Source organism: Delphinapterus leucas, chromosome 3, assembly GCF_059928025.1.
Source record: "Delphinapterus leucas isolate spDelLeu-1000000601 "Yukka" chromosome 3, BTC_Dleu_Yukka2, whole genome shotgun sequence".
Classification (NCBI taxonomy): Eukaryota; Metazoa; Chordata; class Mammalia; order Artiodactyla; family Monodontidae; genus Delphinapterus; species Delphinapterus leucas.
In genome coordinates this window covers 570440-590242 of record NC_143131.1, presented here as the reverse complement: position 1 = coordinate 590242, position 19803 = coordinate 570440, and the positions used below count along the sequence as shown (strand labels likewise).

The 19803-nt window shown below is 44.3% G+C and overlaps 1 pseudogene; it reads right to left on the bottom strand.

Moving 5' to 3' along the window:
- Positions 1-1264: 1264 nt before the first annotated feature.
- On the bottom strand, positions 1265-3946 carry LOC149749480 (metabotropic glycine receptor pseudogene; annotated as a pseudogene).
- Between the last annotated feature and the right edge of the window lie 15857 nt (positions 3947-19803).

Here is a 19803-nt window from a genome sequence, read left to right as displayed (position 1 = left end):
GGTCGTGTGAGACTACACAACATGACCCCTGGTGTCTCAGCCTTTTATCTTGGCCTGCGGAAGGCCTGAGTTCATGTAGGTGACCTATGGTTTCTGAGCCTTATAAGAAATACTTCTGAAAATGAATGGTTCTCATCCCCAGTCTCACATCTGACCCTTGAAAATACATATATTTTTATGCAGCAGCTGCAATACATGCAGCACTCATAGGACACCTTCACGAGACAGAGTTTAGATAGTGGTTAAAAGTGTGAATCGAGCTCAAATCCCGACTCTGCTGCTTAACTGCTGCGTGATCTTAGGAAAGAAGCTTAATCTCTCTGTGCTTCAGGTTCCTTTTCTGTAAAACGGGGAAACTAATAAAACCTAACTCAGGTTTGTCGTGAGGCTTAATCAAGATAATACATGCAAAGCAGTTAGCACAGAGCCTAACATAAAGTATCAATATACGTTAGTAAGCTGGGTGAATGGATAGATCAATCGATCGATTGATCAACTGATCTTTCAGTCCTGGGCCCTGGGACTCCCTGAAAAGGCTTATGCGAAGGCCAAAAGCAATTTTCTAGCAGTGAATGGCATCTGCAGATCTTTTCTGAGCAAATAATATAGCAAAGACTCAAAGCTGGGCTCAGCTTTTACTAATAGGATCCTACAGAAATCAGGAGGAAGTAAGATTATCCTTAAAGTAGGAAAGAGTTACGCTGGTTTAAGACAAGATCCTTTAAAGAGATAGACACACACAAAAAACATTTAATATGGTCATACAGAATTAGAGAAAGGAGGTTACTTTTCATTTATACCTTCTCAAGTGTTGCCAGCATTAAAAGCCACAGAGTTTTATAACTGGATGGCTCCCTAGAGACCATCTAGTTCAACTCCCTTACTTGATAGGTAAGTTGTTGAGGCCCAGAGAGATTAAGCAACTTTCTCGAGGTCATTCAGCAGTAAATAACAGTGCCAAGACATATAAGCTTTCTGACTCCTCCCATTTGCCCACCCAGTACTCCCCCTGGTAACTTTCACCAGGTCATCATCCTGTCCTTGTTGTACCAAAAGGGCATTAAAACACACACAGGTTTCTCACTTTTGCCCAGTTTCCCAAAAAGTACAGAAGCAACCTCAACCCCCAAGACCTTCTTCCCATTGGGAATTGGGGAGGATACCAGTCAATCTGTGGCCTTCTCCCAGGCCTTCTTTGGAGTTTCCACTCTTTCCTTTCTGTTCCTCATGTTCACTCAACAGGGCTACTTCTAAAATCCCTCACCTCAAAAATCAGGCACGTCCCAGGGCACAAGTTACCACCTGCTAATCTGCAAATTCTCATCTTCCCACAAATGCTACACCTTGAGGCAGGAAATACAGAACTATTACTAAATTTTCTCTGAGCTCCCTGAGTGCATTCAGTGAGAACTGATCCCTCCCTCCCTAGGATAACTCAACCAGGTTCATTTATAAAGTGTGTGTATGTGAAGGGCCAGAGAACCCTTAGGTGTGCCTAACACAGAAAACAGGAGAAAGAGGGGACCAAGGAATGGGAGATGGGTTGAGGGAAGGAGGGAGACAAGTAGAAGGAGCGCACCTGTCAAACGGCAAAGTATGGATCCTAGAGACAGCTGTGCTGCTGGGACTGACTCACTGCTGAAGGGACAGAACTGCCCAGGGGATTGCAGCGTTTTCATTAGGCGCTCTGGTAACTGACTAACAACAGACTGGCGCCTCAAACTACACACATAGGAGGAAGTAGGTAGAGGCTATCCCGAAGTAGCGGGAATAACGAACTCTTTTCTTCCCACTCCCTTTCCTACTCTTGTGAGTTGGCACGCCACTCTGTGCCTGGCTGGCATGCCCTGAGCTTGCCAGGGTGCAGTGCATCACCCCTGACCGGGAACTCCCCTCCCTGCTCTCCCGAGGGTTAGAGAGAAACATAGGGCATCTCTCAGCTCTACCAAGAGCTCCCGTCCCTTGCCCCTTGCAGGGGAACTGATTTGAGAGAAGAGCTTTTGCTGAGTGTCTGAAGCTGACAAATGCGGGGCACTTCTTGTCCCTAAGCACTTGCGCCTGCGTGGGGTGTCCCTCAGCCTGGGTCTCTGCTTTGAAGGTGGGAGGCCTAAATGTCACAGCCACAGTGTTCCTTCCCCACACGCGCACCTACCCATGAACCCGGAAGGAAGGCTTTGCTTTGATCTTTTTTCCCTCCCTACCTGAATTCCGGGACCAGGTTAGGCTGCAACCCGTAGAAAGCAGCGGAGAGAGTGACCAACCACCCGGGCTTGTAACTGCCGTTCTCGCACTCCAGATAAGGCGGAGACCACTTGACGTGGCTCTTGTCCCCGCTAAGACCGTCCCTGCGCCGCCAGCTGTGGCCCAGGCCCCGGGGCCCCTCATTGGAGCCGCGGCGGTGCAAGTGAGTCCTCCACTTGCGCCGGAGGCCGCGGAACCACTCGGTCTCCAGCGTGGCGTTGGCCAGGTGGTGTGCTGAGGAGGACAGGTCCTGGAGCAGGATGCGACTCTCCTCGCGCGTGGCCTGGAGGAAGACCTGCGGGGCTGGGGCGGACAGCGACTCGGTGCTGAAGGTGATGGCCGCCCGGGAGATGCTGGGCTCACCCTCCAGGAGGCTCCGCACCAGTGCCCGGTACCACTCCAGGTCGTCCTGCGAGTTCTGCTCCCGCGACTTATTGCTCTGCAGCATCATGTTGAGGAAGTTGGTGGCGTGTGTCAGCGTGTCCAGCGCCCCGTGCAAGGAGGAATGGGAGCTGGCTAGGGCAGGCGACTTCCCCGGCAGGCCCGCCAACTCGTAGCGGCTGGAGCAGTTGGCTCGCTTCAGCTGGTGGGAGTCCCCGGTGTAGAGGTAAGAGGCCACGTCCATGGGCACCTCCTCGGCGATTTTCTGCGCCAAGATGGTGCCGTCGGTGGAGCGGCTCCAGGGAGCCGAGGGGTCCGAGGCAGAGGCTCGAGCCGGCTGCTGGGCGTGCTGCTTCGCCCTCAGGGCCTTCTCTCGAGAGGAATCCGTCCGACTTGGAGGGTCGCGGCTGGCGCCGGCAGCTCCCAATCCCAGGTGAACGAGCAGGAGGCAGCAGAGTAAGGGGTTAGCCATGGCTCCCATCTGCCTCGCAGCAAGGAGAGGAGGTAACGGAGGGAGTCACTTTTTAAATTTTGGTCGTCAATCTATCAGCACTAAGACTTTTTCTAGGAGTCTTCCCCCTTTTCAGCTGGCACCCAGTCCAAAAGGACTTTAAAGTAGGGATGTTCTGACATACGCGCGGCTGACTGAGCTACCGTCGCAGGAGATCAGATCACCTGTGGCAACGCCGGCTGCTCCTGCTCCACCATGGGTCTGCTCGGGATTGCGCACCTCGCAGCCTGGAGCCCGGCACCTTACATCCCCTCTCGCCGCCGGCAGCTATAGTTGGCCTGCTTACGTCTTTCTGCTTAGCAGCTTCCACCGCCGCTCTCATTGAGGTGTGTTCAGGAGCTGCTGCTGCTGCTGCTGCTGCTGCTGCTGCTGCTGCCGCCGCCGCCGCGGCCGCCAAAGACACTGCTCCATCGTCTCGCCCGTGGCAGGTCGTTCCCGCCTCCCGGCTCAGGCTCCTCCTCGTCCGCTTCGCCCCGAGGCGCGGAGCGCGCGCGCCCAGACCCGCACCGCGAGCGTAGCAGCTAGGGTTTCTTTTAAGGCGTTTGTCTTTCCGGAACCACGAGGGCTAGGCAGCTGGTTAATTGGAGTCTTTAAGTTTGGCCACAAACCACACTCCTGCCTCTCCCTGCTCTCGGGAGGAAAGCCGGTTTAAAGAGGCGGCTTGGCCGCAACCAAACCCTGGTAGGGCGGCTTCAAGTCGTCTTGTGCCCTGTTTGGCCGGCTCCTCTGTCAATCAGCCGACTGCCGTTTGTTGGGCTGGTGCGGGAGCTGTCCAGTGCTGAACCCGAGGCGCAGGAGGAGGCGGTGGCGCGGAATGCCGCTTCGCTGAGTCCTTTCACCCGCTCGCGTTCCCTGATGACTCGGGAACCTGAGGGGGTGAGAGGTGGGGTGGGCGGAGTGAAGGGAGAAGCAGACTTGTGGTGGCTCAGAGCGAAGGAAACTTGGATGTACCGAGGAGGAGGGTGTTGGCATCTTGCATGCTTAGTTAAATCAGCCTTTCCTTTTGCCTGGTAAAGAGGGAGAAAGTAGTTTTCATTTGTGGCTTAAATCGGAGGGAAGGGACGTAGGATGGAGACGTGTCCTCCCGAGCATCTGCTCATTTTGGGCAAATTATCAAATCTTCTTCCTTGTTGTCGGTTAAAGAAATGATTAAACCCTACTTGCCGAGGTCTTCGCTATAAGGGAGTAATGGAGACATCTACCGGCTGAACTTTAAGGGGAAAATGCCATATTAAAGGAGCCTCTCTGCTTGAAAGGGATGAAGGGGAACCTGTGGAAGTGTAAGCAAGTGAATATGTGGAAGGGAGAGAATATGTGCCGGGGCAGGACTCGGACTGTGAGAGAATGAGAATGAGTCTGTTGGGCGGGAAGGGAAGCCACTCTGACTGGGAGTTCCTAGAATTAATGGATGTAAGAACTAAGACATCTGGTTAACTATAGGTTGGGATGTCCCAGCAGAAGAAAGAAGACCTGAATAAGTATGCCAAGACCCCCCAGAATGATTGGAAAATCCCCTAACACAGTCTAATGGTTTTATTTGAAGCTTTAATAGGGTCTTCTGACATTTTCATTCTGAAAATACTAATTAGTACTTTGGATAGGTATGGTTTTATGCACCTCCACCTTCCATATGCACCTCCACTTTCAAATTCCCCAAGAAAGACACAGGATAGAAAGTCTGAAATTCACTTCGATTCCCAACTTAAAAAAAAAAAAAAGTTACCTGTGGCATTCTAAGGTAGCACTGCTTAGATTTGCTTTATCCTTTCATTTTATTCTTCCTGTTGAGAAAATACCTAAGCACAAAAATTTAAGCTCCAAAGAGCAAAAGTTTGTCTGCATTGGTCACTGTAGCATCTTGAGCACCTAGAACACACAGATGCCTGGCACATAGTTGGTTCCCACTAAATATTTGCTAAACTAATGAATGAACCAGAAGATAATGATGATGAAGCTAATTATTTAGGAATCCATCTCCTTACCTAAGAAGAGAAGTCTGCCTGATGTGTCAGTGGTGAGGGCTTTTGGAATAAGACATAGCAACCAGTTTTCCAAACTGCAGTGTATGGTCTCCAAGGGAGTTTTTATAGCTTTGCAAAGAATGGTTATTAGATTTGTGTTTATTTACAAGTAGAGTTCATGTTCATATCTGACTTGTTTAAATTTTGCTTTGCAGTGTATACGCTTTTGCCAAATAAAGGTCATCCCAGTTTAATCCTCTACTATAGCACACGTGGCAATAATAGGAGTTTCTGTTTGTTTAATTTATCAGAGTATACAATATGATTTTCTATTTAGTTGTCTAAAGACTGGTGTAATTTCATCATTAATTGATTTTTTTAAAGAAAACCTGTATAACTAATTAACAATCCTTTAAAATTTTCTAGTATTGCATTTTAAAAGGAAGATATAATTTTATTAGTCAGTCCTTCTATAAGTAATTCAATGACTTAGCAGAATTGAAAGATCTGGGTTCTGGTCCTATCATTATTTTAAGCAAGATATATGGACATTAACAATATATTTGAAGTTTCTGTGTCTCGGGATGCAAACTGTATGTGGGCCTCGTGATCTGACACTGAGGGAGTACTGAAATGACACCTGAGCCACTCTCCTGGAGTGCCAGTTCTTCCCCTAGTGCACAGCTAACAAGAATGGAGCAGGCTATGAGAGGCTCTTGCAATTTGGGCATTCCCTTCAGGGGATCACCTTCAGTCCACACTGCCAAACAACAGAGGTGAACTAGTTAGGTCTAGAACAACACTGCCCAATAGAAATATAATGTGAGTCACAAATGTGATCCACATATATAATCTCAAATGTTCCAGTAGCACATTTTAAGAGTAAAAAGAAAAAAAGTGAAATTAAATGTAATAATATATTTTATTTAGCCCAATAGACCCAAAATGTTATTCAATAAGTAAACAGTATGACAGGTATTAATGAGATATTCTACATTTTTATACTAAATCCTCAGAATCCAATGTGTATTTTACACTCACAGCATATGGAACTTCATACTAGCTACATTTCAAGTGCTCAATAACCCCCTGTGACCAGAGGCTACCATAGAATACAAGCTCTGGAAGATAGTACATCGTGGTCTAGAATGATCTAGAAAACCTAGGTTTACTCACGATAAGGTACCATGGTCCAAATGGTCTAGGAGGCCTGTCCATTTAATAGATCTGGAGTCAAGGAAACTAACTGAGTAGATAGACAACCCTACGTCTATGTCAGTGTCTGTCACTGAAGGAGATCATCCAAAAGAAGTTATCATAGGGGACCAAGATATAACACATACTCATACCCCTCTAAGCAGACTACAAAATTCCACAGCAATTCACAGACATATTCATTCAACAAATGTTGGCTTAGCCTCTGCTGTGTATCAGGCATCATGCTTAGTACTCGGGCAGACACCTGCATGATGGACACATGGACCTCACAGTCAAGTGTATAGAGAGAGAAACAATAAAAAAGCAAACAAATAAATTTTAAAATTACATATTGTGATCAGTGCCATGAAGAAATAAACGCTGTAAAGTTACAAAGAGTGCATGGTATGGGGGCAGGGAGATTCTTATAGAGAGAGAGAAAGAAAAGGAAGACTTCTATGAGGAGGTAACAGTTGAGCTAAGATGTAAAAATGAGGAGTAGTTAACTAGGTAGTAAGTAGTAGTGAACTAGCTAAGGGTAAGATGAAAAGAAACTTAGCAGGAAAGAGAAATGGGAAAAGATGACTGCATTAAGATGAAGTTCATATATAATATAAAAAATACAAACAATTGAGACAAAAAGAAAATCATTTTATAGGATAATCAAGTGATCCTGGCATGAATAGCACCTCTGTCCCACCAATTACACGAGCGTGATTTGTAGAGGAGATAAATATCCTTGTGTAGCCCCCAGTTAAGAGCTAAGTTATCTAAATGCATATTAATACTGTGTGGGAGCTTGACTGTAATAGGTCAGTGTATACAAGACCTGTAGGCCCTGTGTGACAAGGCCCAAAGCGTTTTCATCACAGCCTGAAAAGTCAGTCTAACTGCTTTAGAACAGTCAAATTTGCACTGATGAAAAAGCATTATGCAGTGGAGCTTTGAGTTATTAGTTGTCAGTATATTATTGATTTATCATTACTGTAAAAAGGAAGATGTGATATTAGCATATCTTTAAGTAAAAGAAATTAAAGGAGGTTAAAAAAAACTGCTGAGACCAGATTTTATGTGAGCAGTATAGGTAAAGTTGTTTCTAAAATTTAAGTGCTCCTTTAAATCATTTAAATCAGCAAGGATTAGGACAGTGGGATATGGCGAAAGGACACTGGATTGGCAGTTGGGAGACCAAGCTCTGATTTCCACACTGCTGATGTCTAGTCATGTGACTTTTGACAGTTTCCTCAACCTCTCTGAGCCCTTTTGCTTCATCTTTAACATAAGAGTGATGTATTAGGGACTTCCCTGGTGGTGCAGTGGTTAAGAATCCACCTGCCAGGGCTTCCCTGGTGGCACAGTGGTTGAGAGTCCACCTGCCGATGCAGGGGACACAGGTTCGTGCCCCGGTCTGGGAAGATCCCACATGCTGCCGAGCGGCTAGGCCCGTGAGCCATGGCCACTGAGCCTGCGCGTCCGGAGCCTGTGCTCCGCAACGGAAGAGGCCACAACAGTGAGAGGCCCGCATACCACAAAAAAAAAAAAAAAGAATCCACCTGCCAGCGTAGGGCCCATGGGTTCGAGCCCTGGTCCAGGAAGATCCCACCTGCTGCGGAGCAACTAAGCCCGTGCGCTACAACTACTGAGCCTGCGCTCTAGAGCCCACGAGGCACAACTACTGAAGCCTGTGCGCCTACAGCCCATGCTCCGCAACAAGAGAAGCCACCGCAATGAGAAGCCCACACACCGCAACGAAGAGTAGCCCCCACTGTCCGCAACTAGAGGAAGCCCAGGCACAGCAACGAAGACCCAGCGCAGCCAAAAAAATTTAATTAATTTTTAAGAATACTTAACTTAAAAAAAAAAATAGTGATGTATTAGATACAGCCACAACTGAAACAATTTTAGCTGAGTGATGGATAATGGTCCAGGTATATTTTTCGGAACTCATCATTTTTGATAGTTCTAGATTTATAATGTAAATGTTATTTTTAGGTTAAATAATGCTAGGTCTCAGTAAACAAAGTGGCACAACCCGAATCAAATTCTTGATAAAGCAAATAAAGCCACAAAGAAGCAGCATAATCTGTCAATATAACACAAAATCAGAAATCCAGTTCTTATTCGTGGTCTTACTGAGATTCTGGATTTCCCTGAGCTTATGCTACCCCCCGTGCCTCACGTTCCCATTTGCAAAATGAAGATCATAGTCTTTGTTATCCAAGGGTGGTGGTTTTGAAATTTCTGGGTGAAGAAGTGTCACTAGAGAATTCTGATCACTGCTGTAGGTCTGGGGGGAAGTTAAGAATCTGCATTTTAATAAGCACCACAGGTGGTTTTGATGCAAATAAGCCATGGAGCACATGCTGAGAAATGCTGCTTTGAGCCATGGAAAATAACTCTAAGATAATAGGGGAGAAGCTCTCCTGGTAAACAAAAAGCTGTGCTGTAAATTGTGAAATGTACCCTGTGGGGGGAAAAAATGAAAATAACACCTATAAAGAGATTATCATCATCACCTAATCATTTATATAGCACTTACAGTGGCCAGGCATTGCTCTAAGGATTTTACACACTTTAGCTCATTTAGTCTCCATTACCACACTGTGAGTTTGGTACAGCTACCATTTTACAGATGGGAAACAAACAAACAAATGAATTGCCCTAAGTACTACAGCTATCTGGCTCCAGATGTCATACCCTTAATCACTACACCAGTGGTTCTCAAATGTTGATACACACTAGATATACCTGGAGAACTTTTGTCAAAGCACAAATTAGTGGCCTTAGCCCCAAAACTGCTGACTTGGTAGGTCTAGAATAAGGCCTGAGAATTTGCATTCCTAACAAATTCCCCTGTGATGTTAAAACTGCTGGTCCAGGGAACACACTTTGAGAACCACTGCTCTGAGATGTGCTTTTCATCATTATAATCCCTGACTTTTTGGTAACACTTTTCCATCCATTTAATGTGGAAAGAGGAGAAAGTCAAATTAAGGGATGAAAATATGCCTGAAATCTAGCAAGAAAAAAAAACTATTTCTAACTGAGAAAGCTTACTGAAGATGTTTGTGTTTTTTACTTAGCAGTTTATTCTCATCTGCCTCCAGTTTACCCTTAAAACTCTTACTCCCTGTCAGCATCGCTTCTAACAACACTCCTGCTCTTTCCAGAGTCGTCTCCTCTGTTTTTCACTGTGAAGTCATGACTTGGGCTGTTCCTGCATTCCCAGTGAAGTGCAAACACAGTATCATCTATAGAGTCACTAGGGCTTTGACCCAAATTGCTAGTTTCCCTAATCCCCTTACCCCCATGCACACAAAATGGTTCTGTAAACTAAAGACACTTGAAGAACTTCCTGATCACAAGGGAAGAAAACGCCAGGAAATGGCACTTATGTTAGGAGAATCCTGAATGTGCTGAGGCGAAGTATGTCTCCAAACAATGTCCCATGACACTGACCTGACATTCAGCAGTGCAGGAAAGGACCAATACGACCTTCACAAAAAAATTACACCAAATTAATTATTCAAAGCTCAACTCCATTCAATGCAAGGATCGTCTCTTTTTCTTATTAAGAAATAAGAACAACCAAAAAATTTGAAACAAAGTTTACCGAAATATGGACTTTGTGGATAGCAAAAGATGGGAAATGGATTATTTTGTCTCTGCTCGATTTTGCCTGCTTCCCTTGCTGGAGGGAAGCCCCTCACACCATATGTACCCATATGTTGTTATAATTCATGATATAGCTTTCATCAGCATAGTACCTTGGGCATAATGGGGGTTTACTTCATGATCAGTTTAGGACTCGTCTCTCCATCCGAACACAGGAGCTTCTGCAAGTTGAGATCTTCAAGTGCCCAGGATCATGCACACATAGGATACACTAACTAATGACAGTTCCTCATTGATGAAGAGCAGAAACTTGTAAATCCAAACAAACTTATAAAGAACAAGTTTAGAGTAGTAAGCTGCTTATAAACTTTTTGCTGTTATTTTAAAAAGCTTGAAGGAAATTAATCCAGTAACGTTGATATTGTTGAAATTGCAGACATCATCTTAACATCAGGATTGTATGGAAAAGGAAAACAAAGAAACATAACATGGAAATATATGCCAACAAAATGTGAAAGAAGACAATCACTGCACATGTTTCAGGAATAGCCGCAGGCTAAGAAAATGACAAACCTAAGTATGAATCCAGGTACAAAACAGTTCTGCAAATCTATCGTTTTATTTTAACAGTAATATTATGTATGCCTACTTAAAAAAAAAAAGTTTCCTCCAGACCTCTGCTGCTATCCCTAAAGAAAAAAAAAAAAAAAAGGAGGCAAAGAAATTTACTTTAAGATTTCCTATCTAATCTGTGGTCAGTTGGTCTCTCCTCCTCTTCCTCCTCTTTCTCCTCCTCTTACAGACAGTAAGTGCTCAATGACAGATTAGCTGTAAGTCTGGGTTGTCCCCAGGGAAAGGGAAGAGAGAACGTCCATACCTGTGAGACAGTTATTGACGTTTACTTAGAAGTGTCTTCTTTTGATTGCTTTCGGTACTAGCATTTAAGTAGGTCTGAGGCAGAAGCCTGAGTCCTGTGGCATATATAAATCATTTCCACTTGTCCTTTTGATTTACCCTTGGGAATCAATAGTTTCAGGGAAAATTTTGCCTGGTCTTTACCAACAACTCCCTATTCAAACACAGGAGAATTTTAGAGAAGTTTTGGCACAGGAAGCTTTCAGTTCCTTTTGTTCACTGTGTCAGTGAATGTTCTTGGGTGATGGGGCTGGCTTCCAGTCTATATGGCGATCATTTATCACAGTGTGTGCGGAGGGATGGGTTCTTCATGAGCATAGAAAAAGCAGACTAGGGAACAAAGGCTAAAAAGAGAAACAGTTTTCAAGAATCTGCAGTATCATGAAGACCGAATGTGATGAAAAGTAGCTATCTCAATTGTTCGTTTTTATATCTCAAATCAGATATTTTAGAGTAAAAAATTAAAATGTAACTAAAAGTGAAGAAAGAAGTAAGAGGGACGTCCCTGGTGGCACCACGGTTAAGAATCCACCTGCCAATGCAGGGGACACAGGTTTGACCCCTGGTCCGGGAAGATCCCACATGCCGCAGAGCAACTAAGCCCGTGCGCCACAACTACTGAGTCTGCACTCTAGAGCCTGTGAGCCACAACTACTGAGCCCACGAGCCATAACTACCGAAGCTCGCGCACCTAGAGCCCATGCTCCACAACAAGAGAAGCCACCACAATGAGAAGCCTGCACACCGCAACAAAGAGTAGCCCCCGCTCACCGCAACTAGAGAAAGCCTGCGTGCAGCCACGAAGACCCAACACAGCCAAATAAATAAATAAATTTATAAAAAAAAGTAAAAGAAAGAAAGAAGAAAGCAATAAGAAGGCTTTTCTGAATGTCAGGGTTGTTTTTAATTGAAATGGATTAGCCAAGAGCAGAAGAGAATATCTTTCCTTGAAGAATAATTTGTGATCTCCAGTAGAAACTATATCCATGTATCAGAAATGAGCTATATTTAATTCTGCCTGGATAGACAAATGAACCAAATGGTCATTGGAATCTATTCTTCTCCTACAGTCCTATAATAGACTGAGGAATATATCCTGTTATGTCCCTACAAACAAGAAAACTAGTGCAGGCACATTTAACCCAAGTACTTCTTTTAGGCATCAAAATCCAATCTCTTTGTGCTACCACTCCTCTCACACTGCATTACTCAACCTGGCATTCAAGGCCATTTACTAACTTTTTTTGCCCATCCCACTAGTCCTCCACTACATTTTGGAGATACTCCATTCTAACAAAGCTATGCTGTTTACACTCTTCCTTTATAAGTAATTTGCACACTCCCATCCTATGTCTGCCTTTGTAGAAGTTAATTCTGTGTATTGAGAAAACTTCCACAAATACGCTTCCTCTCCTTTAAGACCTTTAAGAACTGCCAACACTTTGAATAGACATTTCTCCAAAGAAGATATACGATTGGCTAATAAGCGCATGAAAAGATACTCAACGTCATTAGCCTTTAGGGAAATGAAAATCAAAACCACAAGATACCATTACGTACCCACTAGAAGGGCTATAATAAACAAGACAGATGATAACAAATGCTGGTGAGGATGTGGAAAAACAGGAGCCTTCATATACTTCTGGTGGGAGTGTAAAGTGGCACAGTCACTTTGGAAAACAGATTAGCAGTTTCTCAAAAGAGCTGAACATAAACTATCGTGTGACCCAACGACTTTACTCCTGGGCATTTGCCCAAGAGAAATGAAAGCAGTATGTCCACACAAAGACACACACATGAATGTTCACGGCAGCTTTACTCACAGTAGCCGGAGCCCAGAAACCATGGACAAGGCCCATCAACTGGGGAATGGATAGACACAGTGTGGTACAGCCATATGGCAGAATCCTAGTCAGCCATAGCAATGAACAAATTGCCCGCACATGCCGTGTCACGGATAAAGCTCAGAAACGTTATGCTAAGTGAGAGAAGCCGGACCCAGAGACCACACGTTGTATTGAGATGCGATGTCCAGAAAAGGTAAATGTATGGAGACAACAGGTGGACTAGTGGTTGCTTGGGGCTGGAAATGGGAATGAGAATCAACTGTAGGAAAAAAAAAAAAAAAGAATCACCTATAAATGGGCACAAGGGAATCTTACTGAGGGGGATGAAAATGTTCTAAAACTGATGATGGTAGCTGTACCACTCAGTAAAGTTATTTCCAGTAAAGTTATTTAAAATCATTTGAGTTTTACACTAGAAACTGGCGATATGTAAAATGTACCTAATAAAGTTTGTTAAAAAAAAAAAAAAGAACTACCAACTCTAGGTATTCTCCAAGATTGACTTGATTTTCTAGAATCAGCCTGATTCTAGCTAGAATCATCTTAGTTCTTAGAACCGATTCTGTATGATAATGGTTTACCTATGCTGATTTAATGCTATCTGTGAACATCTAGGTGAACAACCGAAGAAGTTTTGGGTAGCATTCTCATCTACATTATTTATTATTTTATTTTATTTAACAAATACCTATTGGGGGGTCCACTATGTGCCAGACACCATTCTATATAAAAGTGATGCTGCAGGAAACAAGTCAAGTTTCTGCCATTGTGGCACTTACATTCAGATGTAATATGTCCTGTGAGGAAAAATAAAGTGGGATAAGAAGATATATCAAGATTGGAGGTCAGGGAAAGCACCTCTGGTTAAGTGGCATTGAGTAGGAGAGTGAACGGTGTGAAAGACCGATACATGGGAAGACTCAGGAGAACAACTTTCCCAGCAGAAGATAATGATCATAAAACCCCTGAGAGAGTATCAAGCCTGGTCTGTCCCAGGAACAGCAAAAATTTCTGTGTGGATAGAGGTCAAGGAAAGGTGGATGGAGAGAGAAGGCAACAATCAAATCACATAGAGCTTTTTGCACTGGGGCAGTGAGTTTTGGTTTTATTACAAGGGCAATTGAAAGTCATGGGAGGGTTTTGACAGGAGTAACAAAATCATGGGGGCTGCTATAGAGACTGACTGAGGAGGGCAAGAATAGAAGCAGAGAGACCAGTTAGGAAGCTGTTGCATTAGTCAAAGTGAGAGACAAGGGTGGTTTAGACTAGAAGTGGATGGGGAAAGCAGGATGATAATGGTTGAGATGGTTGAAAATTGTTGAATTCAGGATTGTAATATTCCAAAGGTCGTGAATGTGGCTGCCCATTCATACCCTCTGAATTTCAGATGCAATTAAGGTTTTCCTAGAGTAAGAATAATATTAATATATAAAATAATGTGTGCCAACTTCATTTGGGAGTAGAATCCTAATTTTAGAATAAAACTTAATTCTATTCCTTAGAAAAATCACTGTTCCTATGTATCAGTTTAAAGTACTTATATCCCAACTGAAAAATGAGCACAAGACATGAACAGAAATTTCAAAACAGAAGAAACACATATGGCCAGTAAACACATAAAGCAAATGTTCAACCTCATTAGTGAGCGTGGAAATGCAAATCAAAACACGAGACATATGAGTTGTATCTATATGATTGGCAAAAATTAAAAAGTCCAATAATGCCAAGTTGTTGGCACTGGTTGTGGGAAGGATGGAGGAGATGTGGATTCACAAAATCTCTTATGCCCTGCTGGTAGAAATGTAAATTAGTATGATCGTTTTAGAAAATAATTTTGGATTATCTAGTAATGCCAAACATTCACCTACTCTATGGTCTAGCACTTTCACTCTTGATATATACACCTAAGAAACTCTGTCCCATGTATACCCTATAATATATACAAGAATGTTAATAACATCACTGTTTAAACAGCACAAACCTGGAAATCCTGAATGCCTGTCCACAGGAGAACAGATGAATGAACTGTGTTATCCTCACACAGATGAAAATAAAAACAAGGAAATTATGAACACAGGATTCAGGGAGATGGCTGACCTCCTTGGGTTGGGGGGAGGTATGAGCATGGGATAGGGTACCCCTCACCCTTTACAATTCATTGGACTGACAAGTCTGGCAAAGAAATGGTGTAACTGTTCCAGTAGGTGCCAAGATATTACTCCTCCTCGGTAACACAGTCAGCTTTTCTGACTGACTTAGCCCAATGGCCAACAGTCTACTTGTGGCCAGTTTCGGTGCTCAGACAGGGCTCTGAGGGAGGTATCTGAGATCAGAAAGGGTTTTTAATGCCTGCCTTCAACTGTGCTGAGCCTCTGTCTTTGACGAAGTCCACTCTAGGAGAAATCTGATTTCACTTCCGGAGAGTCCAGCCCTTTCTCCTCTTCCATATCAGTCTCTCTACTTATGGAGTCTGTATCCAGAGCACTATTTCAAGACCTCCAATGTGTCTCCTCAAAGACTGCCTGACCCACTTTCCAGATGGAGCCAACATCATCCTCCATCTGATCCATAAATCATGAACAGAAGGCTGAGGAAATGAGAAGCTGCGCTCCCACTGGGAGGGGAGTGAAGCTTCCAGCATGGGGTGCACAGCATGATCACGGAGGCACAACACAGTTCTCCAGAAAGCCAGTTCTGATGAATGACAGAACAGCCGGTTCCAGATGAAACTATCCTGGATTTTCAAATACGAACAGTAACATTGAAATGAGATAAGACTTACCACCAACTTAGTTGGACATATTTAATTATATGTATTATGATTATTATGGCACCTGAAGACCAGATATAAATAGTAAGCCGTTCACATATTTTACCATCATAGCTATTTCTGGGATTCCCTCAGACAAAAGATGGGAGAGAGAAACGATAAAGTGTATGAGCTTCTCTCCTGCCGGAAGGGCACAGGGCACTGCTCCAGTCCTCCTTCTCTAAAAAGGATTGAAGGTGTCCCATAGCACCTGAAAGAAGAAAATAGCGAGATACCCCAGAGAGGCTGATTTCAGTGTTCATTTAAAAGTCCAAGGTAGGGCTTCCCTGGTGGCGCAGTGGTTGAGAGTCCGCCTGCCGATGCAGGGGACGCGGGTTCGTGCCCCAGTCCGGGAAGATCCCACATGCCGCGGAGCGGCTGGGCCCGTAAGCCATGGCCGCTGAGCCTGCGCGTCTGGAGCCTGTGCTCCGCAGCGGGAGAGGCCACAGCAGTGAGAGGCCCGTGTACCAAAAAAAAAAAAAACACCAGGACAGAGCTTCCTGCAAATTATGATGAAGTGGTTTTTGCCTGCAATTCACTGGCTTTGTGTTACAGTACCTATCGAAGAAGCTGGGTTTTCCCACCCTCGCACCCACTCCCTCCTAAGATGGGGGCAGGTTTGGGACAAGGAGCAGGAGAACACTGAGCCAAAGTGCTAATGGGTCGACTTCTGAAGCATGAAGAGTGAAGAGGATATAAAAATAATCTTGTCTCTGTATAATGTACCCACCTGAATTCCTCTTTTGGATTCTTTATCCTTATTTAAACCTGTCATTTGAGCAGCTGAAGTGAAAATATGGGCCCAGGATCTCCTTCTGAGTGAGAGAAGCATCTCTTCTCCAGCATCCTCACCATAAGAAATCAATGAAAACAGCCTCCAATCAAAGGTCAAGAGGTAATCAGAAGGCGGGGGGGGGGCGGGGAGGGGGTAGTGGTGAGTAGCAATGAGTAGCAGGTTGGCCTGGCTACACTGGATCTTTCTGAGATCTCAAGGTTATCTCTCTCATAAGCTATCTTTTCCTGGTTGGATTTGACTTTTGTGTTTTGTTTTCATTTTCGTTTTGTTTTCTTACCATAAGAGTGGTAAGGCATTAAAGGTTAGGCAGTGAGCCAGGAGAAAAACGGCCAAGAAAACAGCCTGGCTGCCTTCAGGCTAGGCTTCTAAGTCACAGAGAACAAAAGGGAGTCCACCCAACAGCTCGGGTCCAGCTGAACTCACCAGGATCAGAAGAACAGCATGCAAATTGGAGTCAAAGTTCTGTAGTCATAAACAATACATACGACTTGGGGGTGGTTTTCACGTCCACACAGAGCTCCCTGGGGAACCTCATTCATTTGGGTGGAGTTTGCAGGTCCTGGTCATGACCACATTCTCTGTGACCAACACTGACTGATGGTGGGAGGCGGGAGTGCTGCCCATGAGTAAGCAGGGTGAGTGGGTGCAGGCCCTGTGGGCCGAGCAGTCACTTACACACCTAGACAGAGCTTAATGTAAGACCCCAGAGGTCATGCTCGTAATAGTTACATAAGTGACTTGATACTTAGAGCTCCATCATTGACTGCCCATGAATTATTGTGGTCTCTTCATTTACAATAGAGAAAAAATGGAAGCCACAAATACGTTCTTCCATAAATTAGCAGATAAACAGTGAGCGATGTATCCATGCTGTGAAATTGTATTCAGCAATCTAAATATTAAACTATTATACCATGAAAGGACATGAGGGAATCCTAAATGCATATTGCTAATTAAAAAATCGGTCTGAAAACGTTCAGTTTCATCTATTTCACCTTTGGGAAAAGGCAAGTCTATATATGAACCAGTCAGATGAGCATTTATCAGGAATTTGGGAGAAGGATTTTCATAAGATAAACATGGACAATATTTAAGGATAGTGAAATTCTTCTCTATGAAATTGCAGTGGTGGAACCATTGCACTACGAATATGTCAAAATATATACAGTAATAGGAGAACCTTTTTAATATAAATATAAATTTCATTTAGAAGTTCAGAGACTGAAGGATGGAACGATGCACACTGTATAGATGATACCTAATATAGTGAATCTATGAATTAACATGGCTGGAGAAGGAGGGAAAGTAGGTTTTGACTTTGGAAATGAGTGGAGTCTGAAGACTAAGTTCTAAGCCACTGCACATAAGCACTAGAGCCTGGTGGATAACGGTATTTCCATCAGGAGTCAGGCTAAGCATTCAGTTACTACTGTGCATGTGGAATTGAACAATTAGTAGCTGGATGGAATCTGTGGAGAGAGGTTTCTTACTGTTGGATGGAAAGTAACAGAGAAGCAAGGAGGAAACTCTGGATTTAACCATGTGTTGTTGCACTAGGATTGGAGATGTAAGAATTGTCTCACATTTACCTTAACACAGGTCAGAAGGTGAGATACAGAGCTAGTTGCAGACGTCTGTGTGTATATGTGGGGTAGTGCACACAGATATATTTCCAAGGTCTTTTAGCTTATAGGGTCTAGAGCCAATGCTCCCAGTAGACAGGACACCAACATTAGTATCCTAATACCCAGTCTTCTGATTCCTGTTACTATTCTCCAGAAAAGGATCCGCAACTCAGCTGAGGCATGGCTAATTCTAGGGCCAGAGAAGAGAATACACATGATTATCCTGCAGACTCTTGTAGCACCAGAAAGTAAGGAAGTTCACAGAAATGGATGGGGGCCCATAAAGAGGATACAGGAGACAATCTGAAAGAGCTCCCCGTGGCTGACAAGTGGTCACAATTACAGAAGCAAAGAAAATGCCTTAGTATATAACCTTAACACAATGTATGAAACAAATATCTTGATTCATACTTATATAAAGAGATTGAATAAATATATCTAATGGGGATGGTAGGATAAATCCATCTGATGGTGGAAAGCAGATTTAAAGTTCAACAGTAAAAATTATTTATGTCATTAAACGATTAAAAACTTGACAACTAATAACAGAAAGTATTAACCTAATCTTCAAATAAAGGTCTCAAGAAGAAATATATCTGTGCGGCTCTTCCAAAGATAGATGGGGAAAGACAGAGAAGCCTGAATCCATGAAAAACGTCTCAAGTTTAGAAACAAGAAAGTTCCCTGGAATCATTGTGGATGAGGCTTCCGGGGTGGCAATGATCCAGTGGAGAAACCACAGCTTCTGAGAGAGAATCCCTCCATACCAACCTCTGCACCTGCCCTGAAATGGGTCCTCTTGTTTCCTGATGACCCTGAGCGCCCCCTGGTGGTTGGGGAGGCCCCTGCAGGGAGGGTCGTGTCTGGACTCACCCTGACTTCTCACTGAACCAACTGGGACAGTAACACAGGGCTGTGTCCTAGGTCATCACGGAGCTGAGCTGCAGGGAAAACTGAATTTGTGAGGTGTCTCTGGAGGTGGAGAGACATTTCTGGAGAGACATCTTGTATGCTGTGCTACTCCCAGAACCAAAGCACCCCAGTCACCTCAGCCCTTTCCCTGGGGGCTGAGGGATCCAGTCCCAGCAGCCAGCACTGTTTGTGATGGATAATCCAGAGACTGAGCGGGTAAGGGAGAGGGTCTTCAATAGTCCTGGGCCAGATTCCTGCACCAGCACCTGGGACACGACACCTGGCAAAGGGGAAACAAGGAAACACCCAGTTCACTGATGTCACCCTGTAACTCCACCTTCCTCAGACCCAGGAGATGCTCACAGCTGAGGGATGCCCGCAAGAGGAGGAATGACCAGAAGATTTTCATGTTCATTTTGATCAATGCTTTGACTTTCAGAGAGTTATGTCAGTGAAGATGAGAACCCTGATTCTGACTAGCACAGGTGCTGTGCTTTCCCCTTGAGCCTGGGCGTGATGTGCAGGTGGGAAGCATGTTTCCATATAAAGATGGTCATGGCTGGTCCTTCTCTAGGGCTCTGGCGGAGGGTGCTGGCTGAGATCCAGAGTGGACACAGCTTCATGTCACCTCTGAAGAATGGGTGATGTTCCTTTTCCAATACGATACTTACATTTCCATATATGTCTATCTGCGTCTATATTATAGGTGTACTCGTTGGCTAGTGTGGCCATTACAGAATAACAGACTGGTGGATTAAACAAGAGCAATGGATTCCTCTCAGGCCTGGAGGCGAGAAGTCTAAGGTCACGGTGTTAGCAGGTTTGGGTCTTTCTCAGACCTTTCTCCTTTGTTTGCAGATGGACGTCTTCTCACTGAGTCCTCAGATGGTCTTTTCTCTGTGTTTCTGTGTGCATCCCTGGTTTACTTGTCTGTTCATTATTCCTCTTGTTAAGTGTGACAAAGACCCCTGACCACCCCTTTGCCAACAGGAT